This window comes from Oncorhynchus tshawytscha, linkage group LG07 (assembly GCF_018296145.1).
Source record: "Oncorhynchus tshawytscha isolate Ot180627B linkage group LG07, Otsh_v2.0, whole genome shotgun sequence".
Classification (NCBI taxonomy): domain Eukaryota; kingdom Metazoa; phylum Chordata; class Actinopteri; order Salmoniformes; family Salmonidae; genus Oncorhynchus; species Oncorhynchus tshawytscha.
Window position 1 is genome coordinate 12,067,583 of NC_056435.1, and position 14,701 is coordinate 12,082,283.

Genomic DNA, 14,701 nt, shown 5'->3' on the forward strand with positions numbered 1-14,701 from the left:
GGTTTTCACTCAAAATCTCACGATACATGGCCCCATTCATTCTTTCCTTTACACGGATCAGTCGTCATGGCCCCTTCGCAGAAAAACAGCCCCAAAGCATGATGTTTCCACCCCCATGCTTCACAGTAGGTATGGTGTTCTTTGGATGCAACTCAGCATTCTTTGTCCTCCAAACACGACAAGTTGAGTTTTTACCAAAAAGTTATATTTTGGTTTCATCTGACCATATGACATTCTCTCAATCTTCTTCTGGATCATCCAAATGCTCTCTAGCAAACTTCAGACGGGCCTGGACATGTACTGGCTTAAGCAGGGGGACACGTCTGGCACTGCAGGATTTGAGTCCCTGGCGGCGTAGTGTGTTACTGATGGTAGGCTTTGTTACTTTGGTCCCAGCTCTCTGCAGGTCATTCACTAAGTCCCCCCGTGTGGTTCTGGGATTTTTGCTCACCGTTCTTGTGATCATTTTGACCCCACGGGGTGAGATTTTGCGTGGAGCCCCAGATCGAGGGAGATTAATCAGCGGTCTTGTAGGTCTTCCATTTCCTAATAATTGCTCCCACAGTTGATTTCTTCACACCAAGCTGCTTACCTATTGCAGATTCAGTCTTCCCAGCCTGGTGCAGGTCTACAATTTTGTTTCTGGTGTCCTTTGACAGCTCTTTGGTCTTGGCCATAGTGGAGTTTGGAGTGTGACTGTTTGAGGTTGTGGACAGGTGTCTTTTATACTGATAACAAGTTCACACAGGTGCCATTAATACAGGTAACGAGTGGAGGACAGAGGAGCCTCTTAAAGAAGAAGTTACAGGTCTGTGAGAGCCAGAAATCTTGCTTGTTTGTAGGTGACCAAATACTTATTTTCCACCATAATTTGCAAATAAATTCATAAAAAATCCTACAATGTGATTTTCTGTTTTTTTTTTCTCATTTTGTCTGTCATAGTTGAAGTGTACCTATGATGAAAATTACAGGCCTCTCATCTTTTTAAGTGGGAGAACTTGCACAATTGGTGGCTGACTAAATACTTTTTTGCCCCAATGTATATATTTTTTAAACCTGCATATTTAGAAATCCAGGTTAGCAGGCAATATTAACCAGGTGAAATTGTGTCACTTCTCTTGCGTTTATTGCACACAGAGTCAGGGTATATGCAACAGTTTGGGCCGCCTGGCTCATTGCGAACTACTTCGCCAGAATCTTACGTAATTATGACATAACATTGAAGGTTGTGCAATCTAACAGCAATATTTAGACTTAGGGACGCCATCCATTAGATAAAATACGGAACGGTTCCATATTTCACTGAAAGAATAAACGTTTTGTTTTTGAAATGAGAGTTTCCGGATTCTACCATATTAATGACCTAAGGCTCGTATTTCTGTGTGTTATGTTATAATTAAGTCTATGGTTTGATAGACCAGTCTGACTGAGTGATGGTAGGCACCAGCAGGCCCATAAACATTCATTCAAACAGCACTTTTGTGCGTTTTGCCAGTAGCGCTTCGCAATGCTTCAAGCATTGCGCTGTTTGTGACTTCAAGCCTATCAACTCCTGAGATTAGGTTGGTGTAACCGATGTGAAATGGCTAGCTAGTTAGTGGGGTGCGTGCTAATAGCGTTTCAAACGTCACTCGCTCTGAGACTTGGAGTGGTTGTTCCCCTTGCTCTGCATGGGTAATGCTGCTTCGAGGGTAGCTGTTGTCGATGTGTTCCTGGTTCGAACCCAGGTAGCAGTGAAGAGAGGGATGGAAGCTATACTGTTACACTGGCAATACTAAAGTGCCTATAAGAAAATCCAATAGTCAAAGGTATATGAAATACAAATGGTATAGAGAGAAATAGTCCTTTAATTCCTATAATAACTACAACCTAAAACCTGGGAATATTGAAGACTCATGTTAAAAGACACCACCAGCTTTCATATGTTCTCATGTTCTGAGCAAGGAACTGAAACGTTAGCTTTCATACATGGCACATATTGCACTTTTACTTTCTTCTCCAACACTTTGTTTTTGCATTATTTAAACCAAATTGAACATGTTTCATTATTTATTTGAGGCTAAATGGATTTTATTGATTTATTATATTAAGTTAAAATAAGTGTTCATTCAGTATTGTTGTAATTGGCATGATTAAAAAAAAAAAAATATATATATATATATATATTTGTAAAAAAAAAAATATCGGTATTAATTCATCGGTATCGGATTTCGTTGGTCCTCTAATAATCGGCATCGGTGTTGAAAAATCATAATCGGTCAACCTCTAGTCATGTACCTACATTATATAGGTACAGTGCCTTGCGAAAGTATTCGGCCCCCTAGAACTTTGCGACCTTTTGCCACATTTCAGGCTTTAAACATAAAGATATAAAACTGTATTTTTTTGTGAAGAATCAACAACAAGTGGGACACAATCATGAAGTGGAACGACATTTATTGGATATTTCAAACTTTTTTAACAAATCAAAAACTGAAAAATTGGGCGTGCAAAATTATTCAGCCCCCTTAAGTTAATACTTTGTAGCGCCACCTTTTGCTGCGATTACAGCTGTAAGTCGCTTGGGGTATGTCTCTATCAGTTTTGCACATCGAGAGACTGACATTTTTCCCATTCCTCCATGCAAAACAGCTCGAGCTCAGTGAGGTTGGATGGAGAGCATTTGTGAACAGCAGTTTTCAGTTCTTTCCACAGATTCTCGATTGGATTCAGGTCTGGACTTTGACTTGGCCATTCTAACACCTGGATATGTTTATTTTTGAACCATTCCATTGTAGATTTTGCTTTATGTTTTGGATCATTGTCTTGTTGGAAGACAAATCTCCGTCCCAGTCTCAGGTCTTTTGCAGACTCCATCAGGTTTTCTTCCAGAATGGTCCTGTATTTGGCTCCATCCATCTTCCCATCAATTTTAACCATCTTCCCTGTCCCTGCTGAAGAAAAGCAGGCCCAAACCATGATGCTGCCACCACCATGTTTGACAGTGGGGATGATGTGTTCAGGGTGATGAGCTGTGTTGCTTTTACGCCAAACATAACGTTTTGCATTGTTGCCAAAAAGTTCAATTTTGGTTTCATCTGACCAGAGCACCTTCTTCCACATGTTTGGTGTGTCTCCCAGGTGGCTTGTGGCAAACTTTAAACAACACTTTTTATGGATATCTTTAAGAAATGGCTTTCTTCTTGCCACTCTTCCATAAAGGCCAGATTTGTCTCCCACCTCAGCTGTAGATCTCTGCAGTTCATCCAGAGTGATCATGGGCCTCTTGGCTGCATCTCTGATCAGTCTTCTCCTTGTATGAGCTGAAAGTTTAGAGAGACGGCCAGGTCTTGGTAGATTTGCAGTGGTCTGATACTCCTTCCATTTCAATATTATCGCTTGCACAGTGCTCCTTGGGATGTTTAAAGCTTGGGAAATCTTTTTGTATCCAAATCCGGCTTTAAACTTCTTCACAACAGTATCTCGGACCTGCCTGGTGTGTTCCTTGTTCTTCATGATGCTCTCTGCGCTTTTAACGGACCTCTGAGACGATCACAGTGCAGGTGCATTTATACGGAGACTTGATTACACACAGGTGGATTGTATTTATCATCATTAGTCATTTAGGTCAACATTGGATCATTCAGAGATCCTCACTGAACTTCTGGAGAGAGTTTGCTGCACTGAAAGTAAAGGGGCTGAATAATTTTGCACACCCAATTTTTCAGTTTTTGATTTGTTAAAAAAGTTTGAAATATCCAATAAATGTCGTTCCACTTCATGATTGTGTCCCACTTGTTGTTGATTCTTCACAAAAAATACAGTTTTATATCTTATGTTTGAAGCCTGAAATGTGGCAAAAGGTCGCAAAGTTCAAGGGGGCCGAATACTTTCACAAGGCACTGTATACGCTTTGACATCGGCTTTGCACATCAGCATTAAACTAGACATCGGGCCGATGCCGATATTGTCATTTTTGGCTAATATCGTCCGATTCCAATATATCATACATCACAACTCTCAATCCTAAAAAGTTGGCTGCCAGTCAATTAAATATTTGGTTCTGGCTTCTGAGATGACTAAAAAGCTTAAAGATGAACACTACTCAGTAAACTACTTCAACAGCCCTCCTACCTTGACGTGCAAACTACATGTGAAATCTAATAATCTAGTGACAAGAGGACGGGATCGGACTCAGGAAACTAGGGTCCTATTCACTTGACATCGGAAGCAAACGGACCGAAACGGACTTAAAAGATAACCAATAAGAAACAAATTTTCGTTGCAAGACATACCTTGCTACGTTTAGCTATGGTGTGCACTAATGAATACGGCGCAGCAATGGGAGCACGTCTCAGCAGACGTAACAGGCTCGGTATCAGAGTGCGTGAGTCAGGTTTTGTAGAGGTCCTGCTATATCTAACACCTCCGTGCCCTACGGGGTATGCAGTGGGGAAAAAATTAGGTCATCAAAACCCAGAAAGAGAGGAGGAGTCAGTTGGAAGGATGTGAAAGAGAGGGGTGAGCTCACCAGTATCAAGCCTTGAACAGCTCTACCTCTCCCATCAATGACAGGGATCTGTTCATTAGAGCACATCATTGCAAAACATTTCTAACAGGCAGACACGTGGGCTTGGTGTGTCCATCAATTATGAATGACAAGAGCTATATAACAGAGTTGTGTTCATTAGGGCACACAGGTTTTTTTTATTTTTTGAATGCAACGGAAAACATAGCATATATTATTGGATAAGTTCAGATCGTACCTCTCCGTTTCACTGGAGCGTTTGTCCATTTCGTGCCTAATGAACACAACCCAGGCCAGTTTCCCTAGGCAAGGCTCCTGCCCTCTCCTACCAAACACAGTATGTTCATGATATTCAAAAAAGACAGAGACATGTGTCTGTATAAGGCCACTGTTTCCATTCCACCACTCGAGTGTGGTAAGCACAGGCAGAGGCATAGAGTCAGTCGAGCTTCTGCGCCGGGGAGAGAAAGACAGAGACATTACTCTTCACTAACGAGCGTGCACCCACACGGTCGCCGTGGCAACGCCACTGGTATCTGAATCTGAACGACTCCCAGCACAACAACTCGGGAGTGTTTGAGTGCGCTGTGCCGCTCAACAGACAAGCACCCACCCCCACACACTGGGAGAAACACTGGGAAAGATACACACACAGTGGGTTTTCAAATGATCTGGACCTTACACCTTCATTTCAGACTAAATGGAATTTCCTTCAGAAAGTAGAAGACACCTTAAACACTGAATAGCCCAATTTGGGCACTTCAACATCCAGAAATCATCTAGAAGTAAACCTACACCGTAGCATGCTGTGAATCAAAGCTGTCTGACTGAATATGATGTGTGAATGCAGGCATGCATGCTGCGTGTTTGTGTTTACCTCAGGGGCAGAGGGAAACTAGGCAGCCTCCAACACTGCAGGGGAAAGAGGCAGGGGGACCACAACCTCCCCAACCAGCCTCATTCAAACATTGACCGACCTCCCCCCCCACACACACACGGAACCAACCTAAAATTCCAGAATGCACCAGCGTTTCCTGCTCCCTCCCTTGGCCTGTACTGTGAGATCTTGGGTGGACTAAATAACGGGGACGATGACACAGTTTAGCAGGCCCGCTGGTCCAGCGCCAGGACAGGAGGACATAACAACCGGACTATAGAGTGGTGCAGCAGCAGCCTTCAATAGTCCGGGTCAGGTCAGGTCAGGTCACAGTGCCTTGGCTAATGCCCCTCTCTGCAATGGACCAGAAAACAAGCCAAAATCGCTGACACTTTGTGTGATGATGGCGAGAGAGAGAGAGAGAGAGAGAGAGAGAGAGAGAGAATGAAAAGGATAGGGAAAGGGGAAAATGAAGAGGGGCACACGGGGGAGAAAAAGGAGTGGAAGAGAAAGTAGATTGGAAAGAGAGAAAGAGGAAAAGCGGGAGAATGAGGAGAGAGAGGAGGAGCAAGCGAGGGAGGGAGACGAGGAGAAAGGGACAGGCGCTCACCCAACCGGCATCCTCTCCCACCGATAACTAGCCAGGTTCGTCTCAGTCTAGCGATCATAGCAACTAATTGGAAGAATTTAAACAAACTATTAGTCCAGCTCTGCGCAACAACAGAGAGCCATTCACACAGACAAGACAGAACAGACCCTCTACGGCAGTCTGCTTTGCTGTGGTGCCACAGGGGCTCCATGCTAATAGCTAACGCATCTCCTTAAATGCCTGTATGAACCGCAACTGCTTGCGGTTTACTCTAACAGCCTTCTCTGTGTAACTGTTTGTGTTAGCGAGAGAGGGGGAGAGACAGAGTCAATGAAAAAAAGAGAGAGAGTCAACAAGAGAGACTCACATTTATTTTTGCATTGCTGGAGGGATGTGCAAAACGTTGCAACATGCCCTCTCTCAAAGAGCACTCATTTCCATACTCCCAGCGAAGAGATGAGCGCTCTCAAATTGACCTTGAAGAGGGCTCCGAACAAACCCGCCGCGAAGATACCAAAGCATGTCTTTTTATCCTACCGAGCACCAGATAAACATCACGCAACTGTGTGAAGTCTCCCCCTAGACGTGCTGCGTGCTGCTGGATAGAATTAGTCCAACCAACAAATCTCATAGAGTGCATGTAACCTGGTGGTGGTTATGCAATATGCATGCATGAATGGAAAATGGAAAGTATGGATCCCAAATTACACTCCGATGTTTCACAAACACAGATCTCAACTTGCTGAAGGACCCATTTTTCTGGCCCACACAGGCACACACACGCAGGCCACATACACCCTGGCTGTGCCCACCAGCATCTACCAGCCATATTATGTCAATTCCATTTTGAAGCAAAGCCACTACTGATCAGTTGCTACTCTCTCCCCCTCCCTCCAGCCCTCTTGTAGTAAGGACATAACCAACAGAGGGAGAGTATAGGCTATGTGCTTGGCTGCCAACAGGCACACACACATGAAAACGAAGCCTGGCCAAAATCTCCAGATTCAAAACTGGCAAAAACATGTGTGCATTTTTCACATGCGTGTGAATAAACACACACACACACCTATACACAAACGTGTACAAATGTACACGCACAATAATAATGTATGATCAAAGTGTAGAAGAGTGCTACACTGAGACAAAAAAAGGGGTTTCTAAGCATTTCATCAGATTCAAGACAATCCTGGGTGGGTTCTTCTTCGTAACACAGACAAGGCAAAGTCATTCTGCAAAGCATCGGTCAGTCTGTTTTCTGCCTGCCTGCCGGTCCATCCAACCTCCTTCCCATTCCGTCTGTCTACACCAGGCGTAAACCTTGGTCCTTGATATTTACATCTGTACCGCTTTCCAAACACGCTCACATTTCAATAGAGGTCAGGGACATTAACTGGTTGGCTGCTTGCAGAAGTAGGGTAGCATACATTGTGATCCTCTTCCAAAGACAAAACTAGCATCACACCAAACCGTTTCACTGGCTAACGGTTGCCGTCAGTCTTGACAAATGTCAACGGTGTCACCTCCACTCCCTATGAACTTTAAAACCACAGTTTGCGCTCAAGGAGCGTAACACGTGACACACTCTCGGGAGGACGACACAGTCCTATGGGACTCTGGCTCGGCTCATGCATGTAAAAGGTTGCTCATTAACCGGTGGGTATAAGATGAGACTGAAAACACTTCATTCAGAATGAGCCAGACATGAAAGCTAGAGAAGGCTATGGCTACTCATGAGTCTAAAACGTCCTTTTAGATTGAAATTAGCATATTTTAAAATGTTTCACAAAGCCAAAAATATATATAATAAAATGGTGATTTGGGACTTTAAGAGCAGCTAATGCTATAATTCTCCGCTAACTAATACAGTCTGTTTCCACTAGCATTGCTAACATGCTCCAAAAAATGCTAGCCAGGAGATTCCGGCCATTGCTAAATAACCAATGACTTGGATGAAATGACAACCTATGTAAGACGAAAATAAGCTAAAATGTGTTTTAAAGCCAACTATCCTTTTTAACTTCAGGTGAGTATTACATACTCTGGGGTGAGGAAAATGCTCAGATTGGTTCAAGGAAGGAGGAGAATAGGAAGGCTTAACTTCTGAACATACAGTTCTTTGTTGCCAGTTTTCTTCTAGGAAATTGATTATGGTTGACGTCAGGGGCTCATTCCAGGGAACTGCTGTTCTGTGGAAAGGCAACTAGCTCTTGTTTAGAAATCACCATCCTCAAACTAACTCCTTGTATAGCTTTCATAGAGGATGCCCAAGTCAAAGCGCTTAACTCTGAGATCGTGTGATCTCTATTTTGCTTTCTAATCTAGATACCCAGTAATCTGCAGACGCCTTTGAGCCAATGTCACAGAAAGAGGCTCGAAGCAAAATGTTCACCTGAGCCACGGAGCTAACTACAGGGAGTGCGGTACACTGTGCTAACTCTAGTGTGTCTGTGCCTCAGGGACAAAGGCGAAGGAGAACTGAATGTACCCTCCCTACCAACCACTTACTCTCTCTCATCCAACCTGTACTGCTCGCCCTCCTCTCCATTCCCCTCCACCCCCTGCTTGCTTCACCAGGCTAATGCCCCCCTCCACCCCCTGCTTGCTTCACCAGGCTAATGCCCCCCCCCCACCCTCTGCAGTCAAGCGGCTTGTCTGTGCGTGTGTAGCACTCACCATGTCCCTCTGTGTCACGATATAGCCGTGGCCATGTCTGCATTGCAATGGGCCGGCGCTCGTCAAATCCCCAACGCTGCTGGAGACAAAGAGAGGGACATCTCTCAAATCACAACAACACACTGTCCAACATGGCTGGCACACACACACACAGGCTTAGCAGACAGAGCTACGGGCAAGCACTTGAGCGGCTCCCCTTTTCATGATATAACGCAACTCGATTTAGCAGTCTATAACAGCACGTAGACAGCTAGTGGTTCAGTATAGCAGGAATGAGGACTATTTACATGTACAAATATACATGATTAGGAATAGCATGAAGGAAAATCAAAAGGGAAGACCATTGAATGTCATTTAAACCATTACATTTCATCCTAATTTCAGAACACCTCCACCGGACGTTCTAATTGGTTTGTTAATTACATTTCCTATTAGTCTACCTGCTCATTGCAGCAATTTAAAAAGAGATCTATTGAAATGAATACTGAACGCATATCATATTGAAATGAACACATGATGCTGTTCAGAACATGATGCTGTTCAGTCAGGATGAAGAGACACCCATGTCAGATGTAAAACATGCCCTGTTCAGTCATGATGGAGCGACACCCATGTCAGATGTAACACATGCCCTGTTCAGTCATGATGCTGTTCAGTCATGATGCTGTTCAGTCATGATGGAGCGACACCCATGTCAGATGTAAAACATACCCTGTTCAGTCATGATGGAGCGACACCCATGTCAGATGTAAGACATGCCCTGTTCAGTCATGATGGAGCGACACCCATGTCAGATGTAAAACATGCCCTGTTCAGTCATGATGGAGCGACACCCATGTCAGATGTAAAACATGCCCTGTTCAGTCATGATGGAGCGACACCCATGTCAGATGTAAAACATGCCCTGTTCAGTCATGATGGAGCGACACCCATGTCAGATGTAAAACATGCCCTGTTCAGTCATGATGGAGCGACACCCATGTCAGATGTAAAACATGCCCTGTTCAGTCACGATGGAGCGACACCCATGTCAGATGTAAAACATGCCCGGTTCAGTCATGATGCTGTTCAGTCATGACGGAGCGACGCCCATGTCAGATGTAAAACATGCCCTGTTCAGTCATGATGCTGTTCAGCCATGATGGAGCGACTCCCATGTCAGATGTAAAACATGCCCGGTTCAGTCATGATGCTGTTCAGTCATGATGCTGTTGGGTCATGATGGAGCGACACCCATGTCAGATGTAAAACATGCCCTGTTCAGTCATGATGCTGTTCAGTCATGATGCTGTTGGGTCATGATGGAGCGACACCCATGTCAGATGTAAAACATGCCCTGTTCAGTCATGATGCTGTTCAGTCACGATGGAGCGATGCCAGTGTCAGATGATGTAATCCCCACTCTCTCCCACACACACACTGGTGTGGACAAAAGTAGCGTGGCAGTTCAGCGTTCACCTTTCAGCGGGTGAGCTAATCTGCTTACAGTGGCTGTGGGGCCAGGGCCAAAATCTCATCAGCACAGCCCAAGACGATCATCCGGAGCAGGTCAGCCCTAGCGCCAGCACACTCACTTAATTCCTCTAATCTGCACATGGGGTGTGTGTGTGTGTGTGTGTGTGTGTGTAAGCCTCATCTGCGTGCTTGCGTTTGCATGCGGTGCATCTGTGTCCAAACAAGCAATCCTTCACCACCAGGAAGTTCAGTATGATGCCAAGGAGTAGCAGCCGACACTAACTTGAAACCAACATGAAAACAACAGTGCACCCAGGCAGGCACACTTCATTAAGCACAGCTCAAGTATGAAAGTATTTGACCCAGGTCTGCTGTCCCTGCTTCTGGGTTAAGACATCCTGATTGGCCCCAACACTGCCGGGGTCAGCTCATCACACAGTTAATAGGTCACAATATCTGCAGCCAATCATGGTTCTAAGATGATCTACCAACAGCGCCGACTGAACAAAAGGCCCACAAACCAGCAAGACGATCACAGAAATCTATACCAAAGCCATAGCCAAACGTTTCCTAGCGTGCAGGTAAGAAATATCATTTGACGTAAAGAAGAAGGCTGTGTGTAAATACATCCTTCCTTGAAATCATGGCTGATCTGACACGAGTGGATTGGTGTAAGCTTTGAAACCTACGGGGAGGAACGGAGGAAGAAAGGCAGCATCCGAAGAGGGAAGACGGATCAACACGAATGTCGGCAGTGGTCAACGGGTGGCCGTCCCATCGCCTCCAACCACAGAACATCGGACGTTATTATCTATTCATCACTTGACGGTCCGGCATGTTGAGTCAGCACTGGCCGCCGACACCAAGCGGGTGATCTACTGCGTGCGCCCGACGTTCCTGTTTCGTCTGTATTCACTCTAACAGTATTCAAACAGAGCCAGAGAAACTGAATGACTGTGTATATGAAGAGTGAATTGGGCATTGGGATTTGATCTCAGGAGCGAGAGCGAGACCTTATTGGTAGAATAGTAACATTGATGAGCAGATGGGGAAATAGAAAAGATTAATGCAGAGGGCTATCAGGCATCCCAGTCACAGGGGTTGCATTACGGCTTGACTGCGGCAGAGCGGAGGGGCAGAGAGGAGGGGTGTCACTGCATCGCTCATACATAATGAGAGGAGCATGATCAGCAGATGTGCCTCCCTCTCAGACTCAACACACACAAACACGTATCATTACTGAGATACTCAAGCCGAAACCAGTAAACCGATTGCTGTCCGAGCCCTACACAAGACAGAAGTCTCAAAAGACAAAAACACACAGCTCACTAAACAGATTAAGCTGCTGACAAACCAAAGCCCACCTCCCCACTAAACCTATTACCAACAAAAACCCTACAAATACCCCTCAACAGACAAGCAGACCCACAAACATTTTACCAACATATCCAGTGGTAGACCTAACCCTATGCAACACCCTCTGACATGGGGCTGTGACGATACCAGTATCACTGTATTTTGTCCATGGCAAAAACATAAACACGACGCAGATCCAAACTCTTTGGTCCTTTAAAAACCCGCAGCATGTCAAATAGCGTGCTATAGCTTGGGAAATAAATCAAATGTGACTCTGGTTGACAACATGTTTGTTTTCAACATTAGGGCTGTTTTCCAAAATAAGTTAAAACCATGTGTTTTGTTTCCTTGCCACGATACTAACGAGTAGTCCCAGCTCTACTCTGTATTACGGGCCAAATAGTTGACCTCGACTTAGGCCTGAACTAGCCTGGTCCCAGATCGGTTTGTGCCGTTGACGCAAACTGGTGAGGGCCAAAAAAGGAGACCAAAAATTTGTGCGCAGAAAATCTGTGTAAACAGCAACAAAATGTGTCTATTTTAAGAGTGGGGTTGTCACAATACCAACGATACATTTGACATTTTAATTTAGCAGACACTCTTATCCAGAGCAACTTACAGTTGTGAGTGTATACATTGTTTATAATTTTTCCTTCTTCTTCATACTACCAGGCCAAGTATCACTATACCAAGTCCCCCAAGGACGCATGTTCCCTTTTTCTATACGTTTTTGCACAAAAACCTTTCCTTGATAGTCACACCTCTACTCAATACAACACATTGAATTTAACGTCACACTTTTACTGTATAATAGAAAAGGCTACTGCTGAAAATAGCTGATTTGCTCATATCCAAAGGCCTACCTGTGATTGGCAGGGGGAATGTAGTACGGGATATCAAAGCATAATGATCTGCATTTTCAAATTGGCCTATATGAAACCATTTTTAGCCTACTCTTCAGACAACTTTACACAGTCTACACACACACACACACACTCCCTCCCTCCCACACACACACACCTCACTTACTCCCTCCCTTCTCCCACACACATATTTATCCCCCCTTCTAAGATTTATCTTAGAACCACATTGATTAGACATATGGGTCATTTCTTTCGGTAGGCCATCTTGGTTTTTCCTGTGCCATCCAAATTTGTGCATAGCCAAGGTACCATGTTGTTAGCTAGCTATCCAGGTAACATGACTAAACAAGGTTGTTTGTACTCAAACTAAACACTTGCAGCCCGTGAGTAGATCAAAGCGGTCCGCAACATGGTTAATTGAATTATATAAAAACGGCCTGCTTGTCCTTACAGGCGAAATGAAAAGAAACGCTCGCGCTGTGAGCCGTTCCAATATTTAAACAATTGTAACAGACGCCCCACCACTGTCTGCACACCCCAGCTCGCCATCACAGTTAAATAAACATTTTAAACTGATGGAGATACGCAGAAAGAATGGACGGAGAAAAGTGGCTGAGTAGGCTAATGGCTGGTTAGGAGATGCAGCTGGCTGCTCACAGCTGTCACAGCTGATTTCGGATGAATTACTAATTCTGATAATATGACATTTCTGACATCAGGCTCTGAACTCTGTCCTTACAAATAGAATACGTAGGGATGAATTATGTGCTGTCATTAACTTAGAGAGAGAAGGCAGTGACCACACAGGGAGATTTGTTTGAGTCTCTTTTCTTTTTTTAGCTCTATGGGTGATAAACTCCGTGCCTGAGTCCTTTGCCACAATGTTTTTTGCCGTTCTTCGCGTGGATGACCTATTTTAATCCAAACGGGCAAATAAATCGCCTTTTAAAGTGACAAGTTTTCATCCCTGTCTATGGCAGTGGCTTTCAGAGGCTGTGTGACAGCGAAGTTTAGTCAGACTGGTCTGTTTGTTCTTACAGTCGAAAATAAAACGTACCCACTTCGCTCGCGCTCTGAGCCACTCCAATAATTAAACAAAGGTAACAGAAAACCCATCACGGTCTGCACACCCCAGCTTCCTATCACGCGCAGAAGGAACGGACGGAGAGAAGCGGCTAAATTGGCTAATGGCTGGTTTGGGGGATGTGGCTGGCTGCTCACAGCTGTCACACCTGATATTGGATGAAGCGTCTGCTATCACGCTCTCAACTCTGATATTCTATTTGTAGGACGCCATCTGTGCCCAGTCGTCATTTCGATACGAGAACATACACCATTATTTAGTGATCACACGGGGAGAAGATCAGTTTGCGCCCCTCTTTTATAGCTCGCCCTGCGTCTGCGCACTTTTCGCCAGACTGCCGCCTCGATCACACCAACAGTGCAGGCACATTGGTACACCAGAAGTACATTCATTTCTTTAAAACAATATTTTTTTAAACTTTGTTTATTGAATTTAACACCAGCATTTACAAAATAATTGCACTTGTAAGTTATTTGGTAGTAATAAAAAACACATTAAATACAACAATAGAGCAAAACAGAGAGTGAGACAGACTTAACACAACAAAATAATTAGAAAAATATATATTTTGATAAATGGATTAAATCAATTTTGAATTGCATAAAGTTGGAAAAAATTCAACACACTCAATGGGTCTGTATACAAATTCTATGCAATGTGGGCTCCCTTCTTTTCTTATTTTACATGACTACATTTCCCTGTAGTACATTAATTTCCAATGGCACACTGCGTTTGTCTTGCAGCATTGCGGTGCAGAGGCAGTTGTAGTATGTTCTGTGTGGCGCATACATTGGATTTATTGAACAAATGTATCAAACGGTACGCGGCTTGACAGAAATGGTAGTAGAAGCTGAATGTTGAACTTTTGTTGCACACATAACCAGATGATACCTTGTACCGTTTTGCGCAAAAACACGGTCTGTGTTATACAGTTGAAGTCAGAAGTTTACATAAACTCAAATTATTTTGTTTCACAATTCCTGACATTTAATCCTAGTAAAAATGCCCTGTATGAGGTCAGTTAGGATCACCACTTTATTTTAAGAATGAAATGTCAGAAAATAGTACAGAGAATTATTCATTTCAGCTTTTATTTCTTTCATCACATTCCCAGTGGGTCAGAAGTTAACATACAATCAATTAGTATTTGGTAGCATTGCTTAAAACTGTTTCACTTGGGTCAAACGTTTCTGGCAGCTTCCACAACCTTCCACAAGAAGTTGGGTGAAATCTGGCACATTCCTCCTGACAGAGCTGGTGTAACTGAGTCAGGTTTGTAGGCCTCCTTGCTCACGCA

At 44.0% G+C, this 14,701-nt stretch overlaps 1 protein-coding gene across 6 annotated transcripts in view; it reads right to left on the minus strand.

The window, feature by feature from the left end:
* The window catches only part of LOC112253985 (B-cell CLL/lymphoma 9 protein), a 124,880-nt gene that overhangs the window by 23,609 nt on the left and 86,570 nt on the right, over positions 1–14,701 (minus strand). For 4 of the 6 annotated variants that reach the window (XM_042324107.1, XM_042324109.1, XM_024426162.2 and 1 more), the window contains exon 3: positions 8,647–8,725. The exons of 1 other annotated variant lie outside the window; for it this stretch is intronic. The gene's annotated coding sequence lies outside the window, so the exon portion shown is untranslated. The remainder of the gene's footprint in view (positions 1–8,646; positions 8,726–14,701) is intronic. One more of the 6 variants, XM_024426163.2, reaches the window with a different exon arrangement.